The following is a 19,061-nucleotide window of genomic DNA, read 5'->3' on the forward strand; positions in this document are numbered from 1 at the left end:
TCCGTGAATTTGCAGTAACCTCCCCCAAAAAGAGGCTTCTGTAACGATATTTTTGGTTTTAATGAGCGACTGCGTGGCTTATTCAGACATGACTGTGGGAACCGGCCCTGGAGAGAGAAGCGTTCCCGCCGTGAACCAGATGGCTAGTGAGCAGGAAAGGTATTGTTCCTCAGCAATATTCCAGAAGAAAGTTCCTGCATTGAAGGAGGAGGTGAGTACTCATGAGGATGAAGGCCTCAAAATTATTTTATTATAGTTTCCTCTCCTGGGCCCCTTATAGAAAAATTAACAAATAGAATTTCTGAGGTTGCTGATTCCTCAGTGAATTATTATTCTTTCATTTTTTCTGTGCCTTCCTTTTCTACTTGCTGTTTTCTAGTCATCTTTAAAGCTCCTCAAACTCAGCACAAAGACAAAGTATTCCCTGGTGATTAGTGTGCATTCACATTTATGCATAATGGTCATTTGCTTTTGCCTCTGGGGCATCCTGAATTCATCTCCTCCCCCTTCCCTGTATCTAGGTTGATGCCCAATTCAGCTACTGCTGCCGTTTCTCTTATCTATTGCTTTTTCTGCTTTTTGCTAAAGAAACAAAACAAACCCCTTCTGGAGCCCTTTTCAACTTTGGCACTCTTCTAGCTTGGTGCTTCAGAACTCCCGTCCATGCTGTTGTTGCTGTTTGTCACATGTAAAATGTTCCTGTCAAGCTTTTCCCTGCCTCCCATGTAGGTTACATTACTCTCTTCCACGGTCTCCCTTGATGTCTAACACCACACACTTATATTGTAACTGAGTGTCTCTTGTGCTCTTCCTCTCCTCCTGCTATTCTGCAAAACCTACCACTGTGTGTCTCACTCTTACCCACTGTCAGTCCCATTGTTCTTTCTACCCCAGCCACTATCGAGATTTCCATTCTGGACTTCCATGCATTTCTCACACCTACAACTTCATATTCACCAAACCATGTGTTCCTTCATGCTCCTCTAGTGAGGATAGGACATTCTCCTGCTCCTTTGATATGCTGGCATATTGACATGTTGAAATAAAGGAAAGGGTCTTGCATTTAGATCCATATTAATACCAAATTAATAACATCTGTATTAAGCGTAATTGCTTCCCTATCTCAATTTCCCCCCAAAATATGTACAAATACATACAGAACCCTTATTGTGTTTATTACTCAGATTTTTGTCACTTTGCACATATATTTGCCATAAAGTTTTTGTGACAGAGACTGCCAACTATCCGCCAGTATCCAGTCTCTTTTTCCTTCTTTTGAAGTGGAAGAGTTCCCTGATACCTCTCGCAGGATATGTGACAGGGGGTGGCTCACCTGTTCGGTCACCTCGCTGCTCAAATCCCTAGCCAGAGTGGGAGCATACAGATGGGCACGTGCAGGGTCCAGGGAGAGCGCTTTTGGGTCTGGCCCCACATTAGTATCTAGGGGTGGGTACCTGCAACCCCAGTACTACAAAGGTCTTTCAGCTTTGCCATTGCAGACAGCTTGAATGTTAATCAGCTCAGTGGACCCGCTGCCTTTTTGCAAGGGCAGAGGGCCAGTGTGACAGCCTTCTTTATCCCAAGCTCTTGCCCAGTGTCCTGGAAGAATCAGGTCACACACAAACTTGAGGATGAATGCAAGATTTTATTGAGTGGTGGAGGTGGCTCTCAGTGAGATAGATGGGGAGCTGGAAGAAGGGGATGGAATGGGAAGGTGATCTTCCTCTGGAGTTGGGCTGCCCAGCAGCTGGACTCCTTTCTGACTGCCCCCAGCTGAACTTCTCTTGCATTCAGCTGTTCCTCCTCTTCTCTTTTTCTCTGCCACGTTGTTCCACTGTCCATCATCTGGTCTGCTGGCTTGCTGGTCTGTCCCTGGAGCCTGGGATTCAGGGCTTATATGGGTGCAGGACAGGGGGCATGGCGGACCAAAAGGCAACTTTTGGGGCATAAAAACAGGAATGCCTATTCTCATTCAGGGCTGCAGGATCCAGGCTTGAGGCTGGGGCCTTTGCAGGGAGATCATCCTCTTCTATCCAGTATTTCGCTGTGTCCTGTCCGTATCACTTTTTAGTAATGGAACCCTCACTCTGAATTTTAGCAGAGCACATAGCCCAAGGTAGAGACTAAATTTCCCACCCTACCCCTACAGCAAAGTATGGGCCTGTAAATTAGTTCTAGCCAATGGGATATGAGCAAAAGTGATGTGTGCAATTTCAAAGTCACATCTTTTTTAAAGCAAAGTGTTCTTCTTTGCCCACACATCCTGGAACAGCATGTTTGACCTATTGCTGGAAACCACAAAGGGAAGGTAGACAGAGTCAACCCTTCAGCCTGGGTTTCTGGACTCAGCAAGCACAGCTACCTTTCTACCCCGGACTACTCACCTATCTCTGGACTGTTGTGTGATAAATCACTTTTATCATATTTAAGCTATTTTGTCTTGGGATCTCTGGGTTCCAGTACTTTAGGTACTACCCCAACTAATATACTGATCTTACTAGACTCTGTCTAATGTCTTCCTTTCAAGTAGGTTGCTTCAGTTCAATGCAACCAACATTTTGTGAAAGCCTTTTATATGCTGAGGCAGCAAGTGGTTCTCCAGATATGGTTCCCAGACAAGCAGCATCAGAGTCTCCTGGGAACTCATTAGATATGCATATCCGCAGACTCCACCCCACACCTACTGAATGAGAAGCTCCAGGAGTAGGGCTCAGTAATCAATTTTAATAAACCCTTCAGGTGATCTAGATGTACAGATGTTTTAGAATCACTGTACTGGGGTGAAGTGAGTCGGGAGCAGGAGGTGGTTGGGGGCAGAGCTAAAAATGAATAAAAACTAGCTTCTACCCTGAAGGAGTTTACATTGGAGAGAGCTGCAGATAGATGTTATGAAAACAAAATTATTGTCTTAACTTTCTATTTCCTGCTTCCCTTTTTCATCAGATTAACTCGCAATAATTTAGCCTAGATTGTTTTAGTTTTTATATGTGATTATTTATAAACAGCCTAAAATTTTAGGCCATTTGGGTCTATGCAAATCCTAAAAGGGGAAATAATTGAAGTTACATTGGTAGATAGGGTGAATAGAGATTAGATCACCAGTATTCAAATCTTAGAACCAATGAGGATTTACTGAAACTAAGAATGGGGTGTTATTTTTTACAGTGGGTAGTAAAATTACAGTACTTATTACCTTGTAAAGGGTTATCTGGCCTAGAAATAAAAACAGTTGAGCATGGATTAGATTTATGAGGGAGAAAGTCATAAAATTCCAATAAGCATGAGTTAGGAATGTTCAAATTATTTCTGAAAATGTCTGACATCAATATTGTAGAAGGAAACTACCATCTTTGCTGTCACCACCTCTTATTATAATCTTCAGTGTTCAGAACACTAGTCTAGACCAGACTAGACCAATGTGGTATTGGTTGTGGGCTGGCAAGTAGACTGTGTGAGAATAAAGACTCTTGTACCTAATATGTTTTGTATAAAACCTGTGCACACTTCAGATTTGAAAGGTAGAGAAAATAAGGGAGACAATGGATGCAACTCATAAAAGAAAATAATTATGATTTGAGATTAAAGCCAGTTTGCCATTATTCTTACTGACAAGAGACAACCGAGATCATTGAAATCTGTAGATAATCTAAAACCTAAATAAAATATTATTATTACTATACACAGCAAACTAACCTACTGTCTTTGGCATAGGAGCCAAATACTTTGGACAATGCTAACATGATGAAGAAGAATTAGCACATTCAAAATCTAGCCAAACTTGGGACTTCAGTGAATCTATAATAGGTTCTTTGTCATAATGAAGACATGGCAGTTAGCATTGCCCTACTTCCCCCAAATTATGTGACCCTTTAAAAAAAAGGGTTGAATTTCCCCACCTGCTGTTAGAAACACAAAAGTCTTTCTGCATAGCTGCTAAAAGTTATTTTAGCTTTGGCTCATACATTTTTGAAAATCTTGCAGTGTCTTTAAACTACTATCAGTTTGGTAAGATACAGCCACTTTATCTCTTTTTCTCCCTTCTTTTTTCTTTTAAGAATTCTTCATCCGTCTTCTTTCCAAAAATACTGTGAGTCAGGATTTCAATTCCAAATAATTTGGAATCAAAAGTATTCAACAGTCTGGAGGCAAATGAGGTTTTTATTGCATTTTTATTGAGAGCAAATTGAACTGTGTGGGCAGGCTAGAGAGGGGCTCCTCTATAAGGCTTCAGCATGCCCCACTGTTGCACCCAGCAAAGACTCATGTTACTAGAATTACATCTGTGATCTGCTTTTATTGACTGGCTGGGCCCAACAGGCCCCTGGGCATTGCCAGACAAGTTAATTCCTTCTTGAGCCTCAGGAACCTTCCACAGGAGGGCTTACATGGCTCCCACAGGTCTCTGTCTTTCTTCTTATAACTTTCAAATATTTTCCTAATATGAAGAAGTGTTTGGTAAAGTATAACCATATTTCATCTTCAGAAACCTCTATAATACATAAGAATTACTGTCCCCATTTTACAGACAAGTTTTCCCTGAGTACTTTGTTACCAACTTACATGTTTTTTTGCAGCTGAAATTTGTACCATAAATTACTATCCTTTTTAAAAACTCTTATGTGTTCTTATTTGTAAGTGTCTTGGAATACAAATTGTTGCAAAAAGATTGAGGGCTTTTATGCATGTTTTTGTTTTTGCAAATTACTCCAATATGAATCACAACACTGAGCACAGAGTAAATACTACATTAGTGCTTACTGATGGAAAACAACCCTGATAAGAGAGAGGTTAGAGGCTGCACATTCAAATGGCTTCATGGGAGAGGTAAGTATGAGAGGTTACCATGAGAGAGGTAAGTATTTTACAAATACTTATTCAGTGCTTATTATATGCCATGCAGTGTTCTACTCACTGGGTGTACAGCAGTGAACAAAAAAAGACAAAAATCCCTGCCCTCTTTGAATTGACGTTGTAGTGGTGAGATACAGACCAAAAACCAGCCAGGAAAGGCAGGTTACCAGGTGATGAGTGCTATGTAGAAATAGAAAAAAATGGAGATGGAGCATTATGAAATGAATTGTGTTCTCCCCAAATTTACATATTGAGGTCCTAGTCCCCAGGATGTCAGAATGTGACTCTTTTGGAAGATGGGTGCCTTAAAGAGATAATTAAGTTAAAATGAGACCATTAGGGTATATCCTAGCCCAATTGGATTTATAAGCAGAGGGGATTAGGACACACAGACAGACACCAGGAGAAAAGACCATGCGGGGACGTGGCATGAGGGTGGCCATCCACAAAGCCAAGAAGAGTGGCCTCAGAAGAAGTGAAACCTACCAGACCTTAATCTCAGCATTCTAGCCTCCACAACTGTGAGAAAATAAATTTCTGTTTAAGACACGAGTCTGTGGTATTTCATTATGGCAGCCCTACCAAACGAATACAGGGTGCTTGTTTTAATAGAGTTTCAAAGGATGGTTTCGTTTAAGCAGAAGACTGAATGAAGTGAGAAATAAAGCAATGTGATAAGTGAGGGAAAACCAGTCTGGGCAGAGGTAATATCAAATGCAAAGGTCTTGAAGCAGAAGCATGCTTGACTTGTTTAAAGAGCAGCAAGGAGACCAATGTGGCTAGAGTCAGGTAAATGAGAGGGAAAGTGGTAGAGAGGTCAGAATGTTGATGGGGTCAAAATGTTGATGGGGGTCAAAGCTTTCCAGGCCATGGTAAGGATTTTGGCTTTTACTCTAGGGAAGTGGGATTGGGAAGTCATTGTGGGTTTAAGTTATAAAAGGTTCATGTTCGCTATTATGTTAAGAAATAGACTACAGGGGTCAGAGATGGATGTGGGAAGACTAGTTAGGTGACTATTTTAATCAACCATGCAAAAGGGAAGGCTTGGAGTAGAATAATAGAGATGGAAGTGGTAAGACATGGTAAGATTTGGGATACCTTTTAAGGTAGAGCTGACAAAATTTGCTGATTGGTTGTGATATTTGAGAGAAAAAAATAAGTCAATGATAATTTAAAGGTTTTTGACATGAGAAGTTAAAAGAATAGATTTTCCATTTACCGAGATGGGAAAGACTGTAGAAGGAACAGATATGGACAGGTTAGGAGTTTGGTTTTGGATATTTGGAGATATTAATTCATTAGTCGTCTGCTTGAAAGTAGAAGTTAGCCAGGCATGGTAGCTCACATCTGTAATCCCAGTGCTTTGTGAAGCCAAGGAAGGGAAGTTTCTTGAGCCCTGGAGTTTGAGACCAGCCTGAGCCCCATCTCTATAAAAAATAAAATAAAAAAATAAAGTAGCCAGGCATGGTGGCACATGCCTGTAGGCCCAGCTACTCAGGAGGCCTAAGTGGGAGGATCAATTGAGCCTGGGAGGTTGAGGCTGCAGTGAGCCATGATTGTGCCTCTGCACTCCAGCCTGGGCAAGAGTAAGAGCCTGTCTTAAAATATAATTAATATAAATAAAAGTAGAAGTCAGAGAGTGGTCCAGGCTAATTAATGAATGAATTTCAAAGTCATTAATATATAGATAGAATTTAAAGTCAGGAGTCTTGATGAAATCTCCAAATGAGTGAGCATGGACCGGGAAAAGAGGAGGTCCAAAGATTGATCCTATTAGAGGTAGAGAGAAATGAGAAAACATGCAGCAAAGAGCCTGAGGAAAGAAGCACAATATGACAAAAGGAAAAGCAGGGTAGAGCTTTGATTGCCCTGAAAGCCATGTAGAAAAGCTATCTTCAGGAAAAAGACTAGTCTATGTCAAGTACGGTGAGGACTGAAAAAGGATCACTGGATTTAGCAATGTGTGGGTCATTGGTGACCTTGATTAAAGGAGTTTGGGTGGATAGAGGGGTAAAAAGTCTACCTGAATATATTTAAAAGGGAATGGAAGGAGAAAAATTGGAGACAGTGTTCTTAACAACCCTTTCGAGGACTACTGCTGTAAAACGAAGCAGAAAAATGCAATAGTATGACAGTGATATGGAATCAAAAGAGGGTTTTGTTACTGTCTTAGTTCATTTTTTGTTGCTATAACAGAATACCCAAGACAGGGTAATTCATAATAAAATAGGTTTATGTAGTTCTAGAGGCTGGGAAGTTCATGATGAGGTAGTCGCATTTGGCAGCTTTTGGTGAGGGCCTCATTCATGTCATGTCAAAACATGGTGGAGAAATGGAAAAGGAATTGGGCTTGTGGAAAAAAGGACAAAGCATTAGAGGCCACTTCACTTTATAACAACCAACTCTTCTCTCTCAGGAGCTAATCCATTCCTGCCAAAACTAATCCATTCCAAAAAACAAAACAAACAAAAAAACAAAAACAAAAAACACTCTTGTCTGGCAAGAAAGACATTAATCTGCCTTAAATACTTAATCATGTCTTGAAGGCCCCAACTCCCAACACCATTACGTTGGCAATTAAATTTCATCATGAGTTTAGGAGGGAAGAAACCACATCAAAACCATAGCAGTTACTTTTTAGAATGAGAAAAATAATTGCATATTTGGATGGGAATGATCCAGTAGAGAGGGAGAATTTGATGACTGAGAAGTTAGAGAGGACAATTATTGAAGGAATGTCCTTGAGTAAATATGAAGGAATGGGATCCAACCTGTTCACATGTAGACAGGATTTAGATGGGAGACCAAAGAAGAGAGAAGGAAGATATATAGACACAGAAGCAGATGGATTTTTACATGTGGTTAAAAAAAAAAAAAAAAGCAAGAAGAAGTTCTCTTTGTTGCTTCAATTTTGTCAGTGAAATAGGAATCAAGGTCCTCAGCAGAGGATTGAGATGAGGGAGGATGTGTTGGAAGTTTAAGGAGAGAGGAGTAGGAGGTGTGAAATAGTCATCTAGGGAAGAGGGAAATGTAGTAGAACTGCCAGGCAACATTTAAGGGCTCTCTTGAGGCTAAGGGACATGAATTCACAATGAGAGCAGTCAGCACAGTTGATTGTTTTGTTCCAACCACATTCCACTGTGTGGGTGTAGGCGGAGACAGAACATAGATAGAAGTGGATTTAACCTAGAGCTGGGCTTCGCCAGGTGATCGCAACAATGGACAAAGAGGTAAAGGACCTGAGTACATATGCCGGATGCCAGGGTGTGAGTAAGGGTCATGGCATTCACACAGGGCAAGGCGAGAGGTGAGGATGTGAGGGGTGTGGAGATGTAGAACGATGATAAAAATCAGTTGATTGAAGGTCCTGGTGGTGTCAACAAATTGAGGGAGTGAACTGGAAAGACAGGCAATGTGGGTCAGAGCTTGAAATTAAGATTATGGGGGTTCAACTCTTGGTAATGACAAAGATCAACATATGGCCCAAGGAATGACTGTTGATATAGAGTGGAAAACATAATCTCTGGAAGAGAGAAGGTCAAGAGTCTAGGGTATTATAAAGATCATTTACTTCAACGTGAAACCACAAAAACTATACTGGGAGAAGCACTAGAGACAATGATAATGATCCAGGAATAAAGTCTTCAAGAAATGAGGGGGGGTGGTCTTGGGAGTCTGTAGACTGATAGCATCATTTCCAAAACCTGGGGCAGCAGGGAAATTAGGGAGGAGAAAGGGATAATGACCTGGAAGTATCAATAAGGAGCAAAGAGGACAATTTCTTTACCACCAGCTGCCAGTATTGTGTGTAGGCTGGAGCACAAGATTCCCCACAATTCCAGCACCAGCTAGGTAGCAGGCCTGAGCTGTGTCATAAGTGTGGAGTTTTTCTGTGGTTAGTACTTTGGAAGATTATGTTGGGGGCATTCAGAAACCTGTGGTTGGCCATGGGGCTGTAATTTCCTAAACTACAAATGCTCTTTCATCATTGAAGTCATCAGTAAACTTTCATAATTCCACTGTTTAGCCCTACTAGTCTGATTTCTAGTCAAACACATTCATTTTTGTTTTTGTTGTTGATGTTGTTGTATTTGAGAGGGAAGATGAGTAAGGAAGGAACTCACAGCTAATTTAATTATTCTTGAGAACTTCCTTAGAATATCTCAGAAACTTCCAGATAGGGCTGCTGTCCTAGAACAAGCTCTCTCTCAAATAAGGAGACCCAGAATATCTGGGAGTCCCCAGGCAGACAAAATGCCTCTAGGAATCTGCTCTGATTTCCTTTAGCAGCTTTGTTCCCAAGGTCTGCAACCACTGGATGTGGTTGGGACTGGCCCACAGTTGCTTTAGGCCACCATTTTGCTTGCTGTGTGTTCCATCTCAGTAATACCACTAAAATGACACCATTTCTCTAAGCAAAGATGCTATTCTGCTCTGGATACTCCCGGCTTTTAGAGTTAATTCCTCAGCATGAGCAGCTTTGATTTCCCAGAGCGCACCCACATTAGCCAGCAAGAAGAAAAGAGCATTGAAGTAAGTGATGATGCAGAATCCCTCAAGCCATTTCCAAAAGAGGCATTCTAGAAATGTTTTGAGCAATCATTTATATAAGATATAGAATCCCAAGGTAATTTCTTAGAGGAACAACTCTCATTCATTATAAATTGTGGCATTTTAAAAGATACAACAGCCCCATTACTCTCTACACAATTTCAATCCTTTAATTCTTTAAAATTTCTTACCTTCTCAAAAGAAAGAGCCCTGCCTAGTGACAGTTACTATTCACCATTACAGGTAGCATGTATGGCTGAGACAGAAAATACTTCTGATTTTGTGGATTTTGGATCAAACCCAGCATTGTGTGCCTTCTAATTTAGTCAACATTCAATTCAGCTATAGGGGGGTTTTAACATGCTAAAGCAGAAATGTAATAAATAATCAAAAGGTGAACTAGTCATTGCTAAGAAGGCCAGCATTCCATATTACACTTTACATCCTAGGTGCAAGGTGATATAGAGATGGCAATTCAAGAACGCAGAAGTCATTATAGTTGGAAAGCCATAACTTGATCTCCAGTGCCTATGTTTGTGATGGGGAAATTTTCAACAAAAAACAAAAAAGAGGGGAAAATAGAATGCTCCTTGAAAACATATTCTATGTCTTATTACACAGTCTGGCACAGGCACATAAGACCACATGATGCCTTGGCTCCTATGGGAAAATCCAATTGATTGGCACTCCTTTTCCAAAAACATAAACTTCTGTGAAGATATATTAAGGCTGTCTCTTTCCTGATTCTCTCTGACCAAGTAGAATACATTTATAGGAAAGGATATCATGGATGTGCTTGGAATAAGGCCAAACTAGTGCCCAAGTGGATAGAACCTCTGTGATGATCTCATTAGTATCCACACGAACTGACTGCTAACCAGTCATCATGGCTTACAACAGTGCAGCTCAACTCATCCCCTTCTCTATGCTCTCATATCCTAATAAGGTAAGATCAGGAGGGAAAAGTGGTAGTTCTGGAGAGAATGTGGGCAGGAAGAGATATGACCCAATCAAAGGAGAAGTCTGAACAGAAATTTTCCCACCCCTGGACCACTAGTACCCATCTACAGGGATACTTGGCACTATCCAAGGGGATATCTGCACATTAACTTCCACTTAACATGTTCCATCGTAAGCTGAATCTTCCCCTTCACCATACTCTAAGATGATTAATCAATGTACCCAGCAATATGCAATATGTTGTATATCATGAAAGTATTAACGTTGAGTCTCTGATCTCATGTTACAGTTCAGTTGTGGAGACAAAATTTAAACTGATTAAACATAGTCCCTCACAATTTAGCAGAAATGGTCTTGCTTTGCAGGACACACATTAGTGCAAAAAACTTGTCATTTTTTAACTAAATGGAGTTAAATTGCCAATCGTGTTTGTGCTCCTTTGCTTTACATTTCTCAAACATTCAACCAACAATTATTTGTTGCTTACTGTGTGTTATAAGCAAGGCACTGTACTGAACTCAGGAAAAACCATGGTAAACACGGTAATATTCCAAGGATATTAGTACTGATTAGTAACCCCCCACACCAAATTCAGTGTGGCATTCTAAACAAATACTTTTTTAAAATATGATTTTAATTTTAATCTTCTCTTTCCCCTCCTGGTGTGCATTTTCAATCCTAGTACAAAAGCACTGAAAGTATTTTGGTGGAGTGATGTACCAAAAAACAAACAAAAAAAAGTTTGTGGTGTAAAAGAATAAATGGTATTAGCACTCTCTTCTGCCCCTGGAAACATGAGGACTCTCTGACTGCTCTGGGGGTTCCTGTGCTTTTGGAAGCCCTCAGCTGGTCTTCAGCAGCAATGATGACATTAAGGAAAATTGCATTCTGCTGCAGAATTCAGTCCCTTCATCTTTCTCCTTTCTCTAGAGCATGAAGCTAGGGGCCCATAAAGGATCTAATATCAAAAGGAAGAGAGTAATACCACTACATGGAGAAGAAAAAAAATAATTACCAAATTTCCTGAATAGTAAACAGCTTTAAAAAAGAAGAAAAAGCTGAACCCTTTGATAGCTTGGCCCTTGGTCTGCCCGTGAATGCCTTAAGGATTATATCATCAGACTGACTCCAGCAGCCCGCGCTATTGTTTCAGAAAGAGGAAACTAGAAAGAAGGGAAAAAAAGAAGAAAAGGGGATGGGTCGGAGCATGTCTGCCTTTTGGGGAGGAGAGCGTTTGATTTTGGAAGTGCAGTTATCAAATGTAAGGCTAGAAAGACAAATTGAACAAATTCTCAGTGTCTGTGGGCAGGAGGTTTCTGGGGCCATTTTTTCCTTTTTTGAGGATTAACATAGCCTTTGGATTCAATAACTTTTCTATCACAGATGACAGTAGCTCCGAAGAGAAATAAAGCGACCTGAGATTGCTCAGAAATGTTATTCCTGAAAACCATCACCTGGGGGCAGTCTTGGGACTGTTAATTTCCTCTGCCTCACTGGTAGGTAATTCACTACTTTTTTTCCACGATGTACTGTTTCTTTATCTGTGGTTGAGCAGTGAGAAAAACGGGCAAGGGAAGACGAGGCTTAGGCACTAGACCTTTCAGTCTCCTCAACCAGCCAGGAGGCGACCCCATGTGAATGCGCAAGACGTTCTTGAAGTCACAAAAGTTTTCCTTTGGAGCTCTGAAACGGAGAGCCTCAAAAGCTGGAGGCGGAGGGGTGAGGCCATACACACTAACAGGTCCACCGACGCTAAAGATCTCCGCGCCGGATGAGATCGAGAAGCCGGGATTCCCTGGTCCGGAGAACTAAAGGAGGTCCCACCTCCACCCCCAACCCGCACCACTGCACACACACGCCCGGGAGTTCCGGGCCCGCCGCGCCGGGCCAGCCCCTCTGTTCCGAGACCCTTGTCTCCCGCCCACTACCCCGCGGAGCCTTGTGAGCAAAGGAAGGCAGGGCGTGGCCCTCACTAGGCAGCTCACGGATTCCGGTTGAGGAAACCGCGGCTTCGGCGCCCAGGCCTCCCGTAGGTCTAGCTGCGGCCACAGTTATAAGCTCTGGTTCACAACCAAGAGCGCTCCGTGGTTCTCTACGGGTGCGTTTCCCGGCCCGAATCTGGGCATCCCCGGGGACCTCTCCTGGGGGTGAACCAGAGCCCTCCCTGGGCTGGGCCGGGGCCGCCGGGCTGCTAGGCGCGTGGCAGCGAAGCTGGATCCGGGCTCACTTTCCGCGCCTTGAGCAGTCAGGCCCACCAGGCTACCTGAACCCTTCGTGGTGGTTCCCGTTCAAAATTAGCATAGAGAGCCCTTGTTACCTTCGCGTGCCAGCGGATAGAATCTGCGAGAGGGAAGCCGACGATGGCCCTTCCCGTTTCCCGGGCTGTGCGCGGGGGTGCTGGGCCCAAGCGCCCGCGGGGCGTCGGGGCTTCGCCTTGTCGCGTGTGCCTGCGCGGGGCCCGAGCAGCGGCCAGCCCCAGCGGTGAGGCGTGCGGGCCGGAGTACAGGCACAACCCAACAGCAGGGAGGCCGAACAAAGCCAGGTCCCGCTCCGCAGAACAGCAGTGGAGGAACACTTCTCCTTCCTCCCCCACAGGGTCACCCCGCCAAAGAAAGAGACACCCTCAAAAGTAGGGAAGAGACGCTTCCTGAGGGATAAAATGTCAGGCAGAGAACTCAGAGTTCTTCGAAGGGCTTGGCCTCGGCGTTAACCACGACCCGGTCCGGGGAGCCTCGGGCCCAGTCCCCACGCCCAGTGGGCGCCGCACCAGCCGTGCGACAGGAGCCCGGATGCCCAGGCGGTGGCTCCAGGGAACTCACGCGCCGGCCGTTTCTCCGGAGGTTGTGCCTATGGGGCAGGCCCTTCTAGGAAAGAAGGGAAGGGCCGTCGATTTTCAGAATCTAAATATGTTGAAACTCAAAATGGCATGGTTTTCGCCTTCCAGAAGACGGAAAAGAGGGCAATACCCGGGCTAGGGTGGACGGGGACCCTCGGCCGTTCTTCATCTCCGAGCCCCTAGAAATAAGGTGAGGTTGCCTTTTTGCCCCATCGCTGGCTGCCGAACCCACCCACGAGTCCGGCTCACCTGCGGAGGTAGCGCGGCCAGGTTACAGGGGACGACCCCCAGTTCATAAACCTCGTCAAAGGTCCCCGCGCGTCCCGGAGCGCGTGAATTCACGGGCAGCGTCGGGACCGCAGTGGCCCACGGACCGAGCGGCGCGTTTGGGCGCAGAGCGGGCTTTCTAGAGGACCCCAGCCAGGGATCTGCCCCGCTGCTCTCCCTCCCCGCAGCCCCACCTTGCTCCGCGCCGCGGCTGCCCGCGTGCTCTGGACAAAGGCAGGCGCAGCAGCGGGTCTGCGTCTTAACATCGCAGAGTCGCTGGAGTGGCGCAATACGCCCTCGTCTTCGCCAGGTGCGGACGGAGCTTCACACGGGGGCTCTACTCTCCTCCAAGACACGAAGAATGTGCAGAACTGCGAAGTGTGTGTTGGCGGGCGGCTGTAGTCCCTTTACCGCCTGGCTCCGGCGCGCCAACGGCCTCCCTGCATCCCCACTGGCTGCAACACTGCGGGCCCGGCTGCTGAGCTCAAGCCTGGGTAAAAAAGCTCACAGCCAGGGCTTTCCTTGAGTCATACGCAGCCGCCAGGTTAGATAATTTAGAGATCAGACGCCACGGGGGTATGCGCCTGTCTCTCCAGCACAGGTGCAGTGGAAACGATCATACGCGGTTAAGATTGAGGCTACATTCCCAAAGACTAGATGTGAAAACAAGAGCGATGTTCGAAAAGGGAAAACCCGTTTGCTTCACTAGTTTAAGGTGAAAGTGAAAATGTTTTCAACTTGATAGAGCTAGATGTTTTTTTCTGCTCTCTGCTTCACTAGACAGAGCTAGGATAAACGGGCCATTAGGGAGGTCGTGTGCAGTTTTATAATGTCCTCTTCATCCGTAGAAGAAGTCTGCAGTTCGCAGTGCCCTCTCCTCACTGCCTTCGCATTCAGAGAATTGTTATTTACTTCGGCCGCGGGTGCTGGGAGAGCTTGAACGCAGCGGCATCTGGATGAGTTCGGGTGACATTCAACTGCTACCCCTTACCTTTGCCCCCAAGGCTTCTCATGCCATTATTTTCCACTGCATTCTATGGCTGGATTTTCTATTACTTAGGTTGTTTTGCCTTCCTCTCCACTCCTTTATTGTATACCCACCAATTAGACCCCAAAAATACGGAATCCCTGTATTGATGTACCTCTCTTTGCTTGGTCTGGATTCAAAGTCGCCAGTTCAGGAATGTGGTTGTACCTGCAGATTCCTATGCTAAGGCTGCTGAGCGTCTTCCACTTGCTCCGCTAGGGAGAGAGTCTGAGCATTTCATACCATGAACTATGGAGTGGATTTTACCGACTATTCCATGAAGCCACAGACAACAGAGTCTTTTGTTGGTACAAGGTTGGGGTAGTGTCTGCTGTCTTGGTTACACAGATATAGCAGATAAGTTGGTAAGGGCACAATGAAAATGACTGTTTAAAAGCTAACTGACTGGTCAGTTAGGAAGAATAAGTTCAAGAGACCTGTTGTACCACATGGTGACTACTAGCAATTTTCAAGAATGTATTGTATTCATGAAAATTGCTAATAGATTTTAGATGTTCTCACCACACACACAAAAATAAGTATATGAGGTAATGCATGTTAATTAGCTCAATTTAGCCATTCTACAACGTATATATATTTCAAAACAACATATACATGATATACATATACCATTTTTATTTGTCAAATAAAAATTTTAAAACTAAGTGATATTTTGAGTCTACTTGTGGAGTTACTGAATTTCAAAAATAAGGAAAACTGAATCCACCCTCCCCCACTCTGTCCTACTTTTTTTCTAGGTATGATTACATTCTATGTAAGTAAATTTGTATAGTCACGTGTATATTGGTGTATACATGTGCCTGTGTGTGTACATACTGTTGATGTGTACACTTATGGAAATTGCCCTAAGTCAGTCTCTTCAATGCCATAGTGATTGAAAAGAAATCCATTGGTTGCCTGGTTATTTCCAACCTCCTTAGAACGATTCTGGAAGAGGAACAGACTTTAGGAATAGAAAGCATTATTTTAAAATGATTTAACATATTTTGCTTCTCGGCATTATCCCCAAAGGGGATAGCTGGCTGAAAGCTGGAGCTCAAGGCTATCCCCCCTCCACTTCCACAACTGCACAAGAGGAAAAGTGTGAACTCCTAGGGCACTAGCAGACTTGTTACCACCTCTGGCAATGACCCAAAGTGTGTGTATCCTGAAGTCTGAGTCCCATCACTCAGAGTTCTGAGTTGTCTCACAAACCTGCTATGAAGCCAGATTGGAGTTTGCTGGTTGAATGTGTACTCAGACACACACACACACACACTCTCTCTCTCTCTCTCTCTCTCTCTCTCTCTCTCTCTCTCATACACATATTTACAAAGGAAAGCCTAGCAAAATGCCCTGTTCATGGTAGACATTCAATGATTATTTGCTGAGGGAATGCATGAACTTATGTGCATATCTATTTTGTTCAAGGCAAGGGTTTTCTTTTTAAACTAGTTTGTATGTGCATATGTAATACATATGTGACAAAGAATTGTGTGCATGGAATATAGGAAGATTTTTTTATTTGTTCCTTTTTGTCTTCTAGTTCTCTTGAGTAGCCCCCTCCCCCATGTCTCTGCAGGGCCTTAGGTCTTTGCAACCAGTTGGTAAAATTATCCAACCCCCACTAAAGCCTGTCAGTCAGCCAGTAAAAGCAAATGCATTGCTTTAGTTACATCCTTGCTTTCCTCACAGATCACACTCATGTTTCTATAAAGTTTCTTGGGCTGATTTCATCCTGCACACCCGTACATTCCTTTGCAACTCTCTCTAGGAGGTATACTGATTGGGTTTCACAGGCCTGCAGACAGGCAGGTCGCCCCTGTTAGCCCACCTCAGCCTCAGTCAGCATTTTCACAGAGTGGCTGAACTTCTCAGAAAAGCTTAGAGTCTTATTTGGGAGAGGCTTGTCAGCTCCAAAAAGGACAGAAGTCACTCTTCTCACTCTAGCTAAGACTAGTCTCACAGTCTGTGTGTGTTTTACAAAATCATGCATTTAATCACAATAGTGTGACTTCAGAAACTACAAACCTGGCACCTCGGAGAGAAGAGTTCAGTGCCAGGACTTTGGAGCTCAATGGGTCTCACTCTTGCCACCCAGAAGACCCCAGGTATTAATCCCTCTGAGGGAGTTGGAGGGTCTTCTTCTTGACCCTAGCCAGGCCTGCTGCCACCTAGAGGATGCAGATACCCTCTTCTTTCCAACTTGCCCAGACCACACCCCCCCCCCCTTTTTTTTTAGAGGAAGTTTTGCTTTTGTAGGCTGGAGTGCAATGGCTCAGTCTTGGCTCATTGCAACCTCCACTTCCTGGGTTCAAGCAATTCTCATGTCTCAGCCTCCCAAGTAGCTAGGATTACAGGCTCCTGCCACCACACTTGGCTAGTTTCTGTATTTTTAGTAGAGACGGCGTTTCCATGTTGGCCAGGCTGGTCACCAACTCCTGACCTCAGGTGATCCTTCCCCTAGGCCTCCCAAAGTGCTAGGATTATAGGCGTGAGCCACCCCTCCCGGTCCAGGCCCTTTTTGACCCTTTCTGAGCTTGGAAGGAGCAGCTAGCCGTGCCCCAGTTGCTACAGGGGAGGGAAGGAGCTAATTTCTCCCCATCAGAGCAGAATCAGTCTCCTGAATCCGGAAGACCCAAGCAAACAGGACAAATAAAGACACTTCCCTTTCTCCTTCTCCTCTGTCTCCTTTTTCTTTCCTCCACCTCTCCTCTTATACTCCTCCTTGTACTTTGGAAGTACCAGAAGTCCATGAAGGGAGTCATCTCTAAAGGCTTTGGCCCCAGAGCCACTGTCTGCTTAATCAGGAGGGTGATAGGGACAGAAAAGTATTTTAAAAGTTCCACTTAAAGCCCCACTTTGAAAAAAAAAAAACTGGTAGCAGCTGTTGAGGCAACCTGGAATGTTTCAGATCTCATGCCCAACCCCTCAGGAGGGACAATGTTCCTTTTCTAAATGAAATAGAACAATGATCAGGACTCAGCCTGTGTAGGGGAGAGGTGGGCAATGGAGAGGACTAACTTGCTTCTAACCCAAACAACTACAAAAAAGTCAAACTAAGGTTGCCTCTGGAACAGTTCTGCTGTGAGTACCTTCTCCTTTTCCCAGTACACTCCCTGTTGGCTCCCAGGAAAATAAACCCCGGGATCCACACAGGAAACAGGAAACCCAGAGCGCAGTTCTCCCAGTGAGACCTCTGATTTGAAGCAGGAAACCTTTGAGCCTCAGTTTTCTCACCTGCCTGCCCCACCCACATCAGAGGCTACGGCCCAGAGGGGCTTTGCTAGTTGCTAGCACTTTACCATTTACAAAGAATGAAAGTGGTGACAACCCAAAGGCATCTTAGTGCAGGGACCTCCACAGCCTGCAGCCTGCTGCCTTCTTGAAGTTCTCCAGGGGCTACTTTCAGAGTCGCCTTAAAAAAAATGAAACCAAACCCCAACTCAACAGTGTTGAATCAGCTGCTCATTCTACCTGGTCCACCCCATGTGATCTACAGCCACAATTGCTAACGGTCACCCAGGGACAAATTAAGGAATTGAAAATGCTGAGCTTGAGAAGTCGAATTCCTTACACTATTTGGGGTCGTTAATCACCCAGCAGAAACAGCAAGCAGGGAAAGTAGCTGGAAGGACAGAAAGACAGTGTAGGTCTGTGCGCTGGTGTTAGCAGGGCTCAGGTGGTCAGATTCAAATATAGATGTGCACACGTGTCAGATGTACTGGAAATGAGCACCCAAGCCCATAGTGAACCAGTCCCAGGAACCTTTAGGCTGCCCCAATCACCCCAGTTCCACAAAAGAGGAATGCTGTCTCTGCAATTAAGAGACTGGTGCATGGTTAGGTCGTGAGTCAATATTCCAGCGAGTCCACTGGTCCACACCAACACGCGGGTGTTTCCTGAGAGGAGGTAGCGGTTTCTCACCCAAGGCAGTGAGAAAAATAAGAGATTCCCTGATCCTCTCGGGAATCTACCCCCAAGCGCGCGGGTTGAGGTTAAGGGTGGTGTGTGTGTGTGTGTGTGTGTGTGTGTGTGTGTGTGTGTGTGTGTGAGAGAGAGAGAGAGAGAGAGAGAGAGAGACTGACTGACTTCTGTGCAGACCAGGAAGGGTGAAACTTCACTATGAGCCACCTTTTAGAGTGGAGAATCCTGACAAATTCAATCTCTCCTTGCAAGGCCAGGAAACCTGGCGCTTGGGTTGGGTACCCTGTAAGGGTGTTCCAAGGCAGACGCGCTTTCTACAAGCGCCCGCCGATGCTTGATTCTGCTCCCTTGCCCATTCGGAACCCATGAGTTTAGGCCTGGATCCCCCTGCTCCTGGGGCGTCAACACCTCTGGCTCAGCTTCCCGACCACGGCGCAGGGCGGCACTAAGGCGCCGCGCTCTCTCTCCTCCGTGGTCCTGACAGTGGGGGGGCTTCCGGTCACACTTTCTGGCAGGCAGGCTCTGGGGCACAGGGCCGCGCTAGAACCTGCCCTGATCTGCTCTTCGCAGCTCTATAGTTTTAGGCACAATTTGTTCAGTGAAGCTTCTCAGACAATAGAAAGTTCTGAAGTTTCCTGGACG

Source organism: Chlorocebus sabaeus, chromosome 20 (genome assembly GCF_047675955.1).
Source record: "Chlorocebus sabaeus isolate Y175 chromosome 20, mChlSab1.0.hap1, whole genome shotgun sequence".
Lineage (NCBI taxonomy): Eukaryota > Metazoa > Chordata > Mammalia > Primates > Cercopithecidae > Chlorocebus > Chlorocebus sabaeus.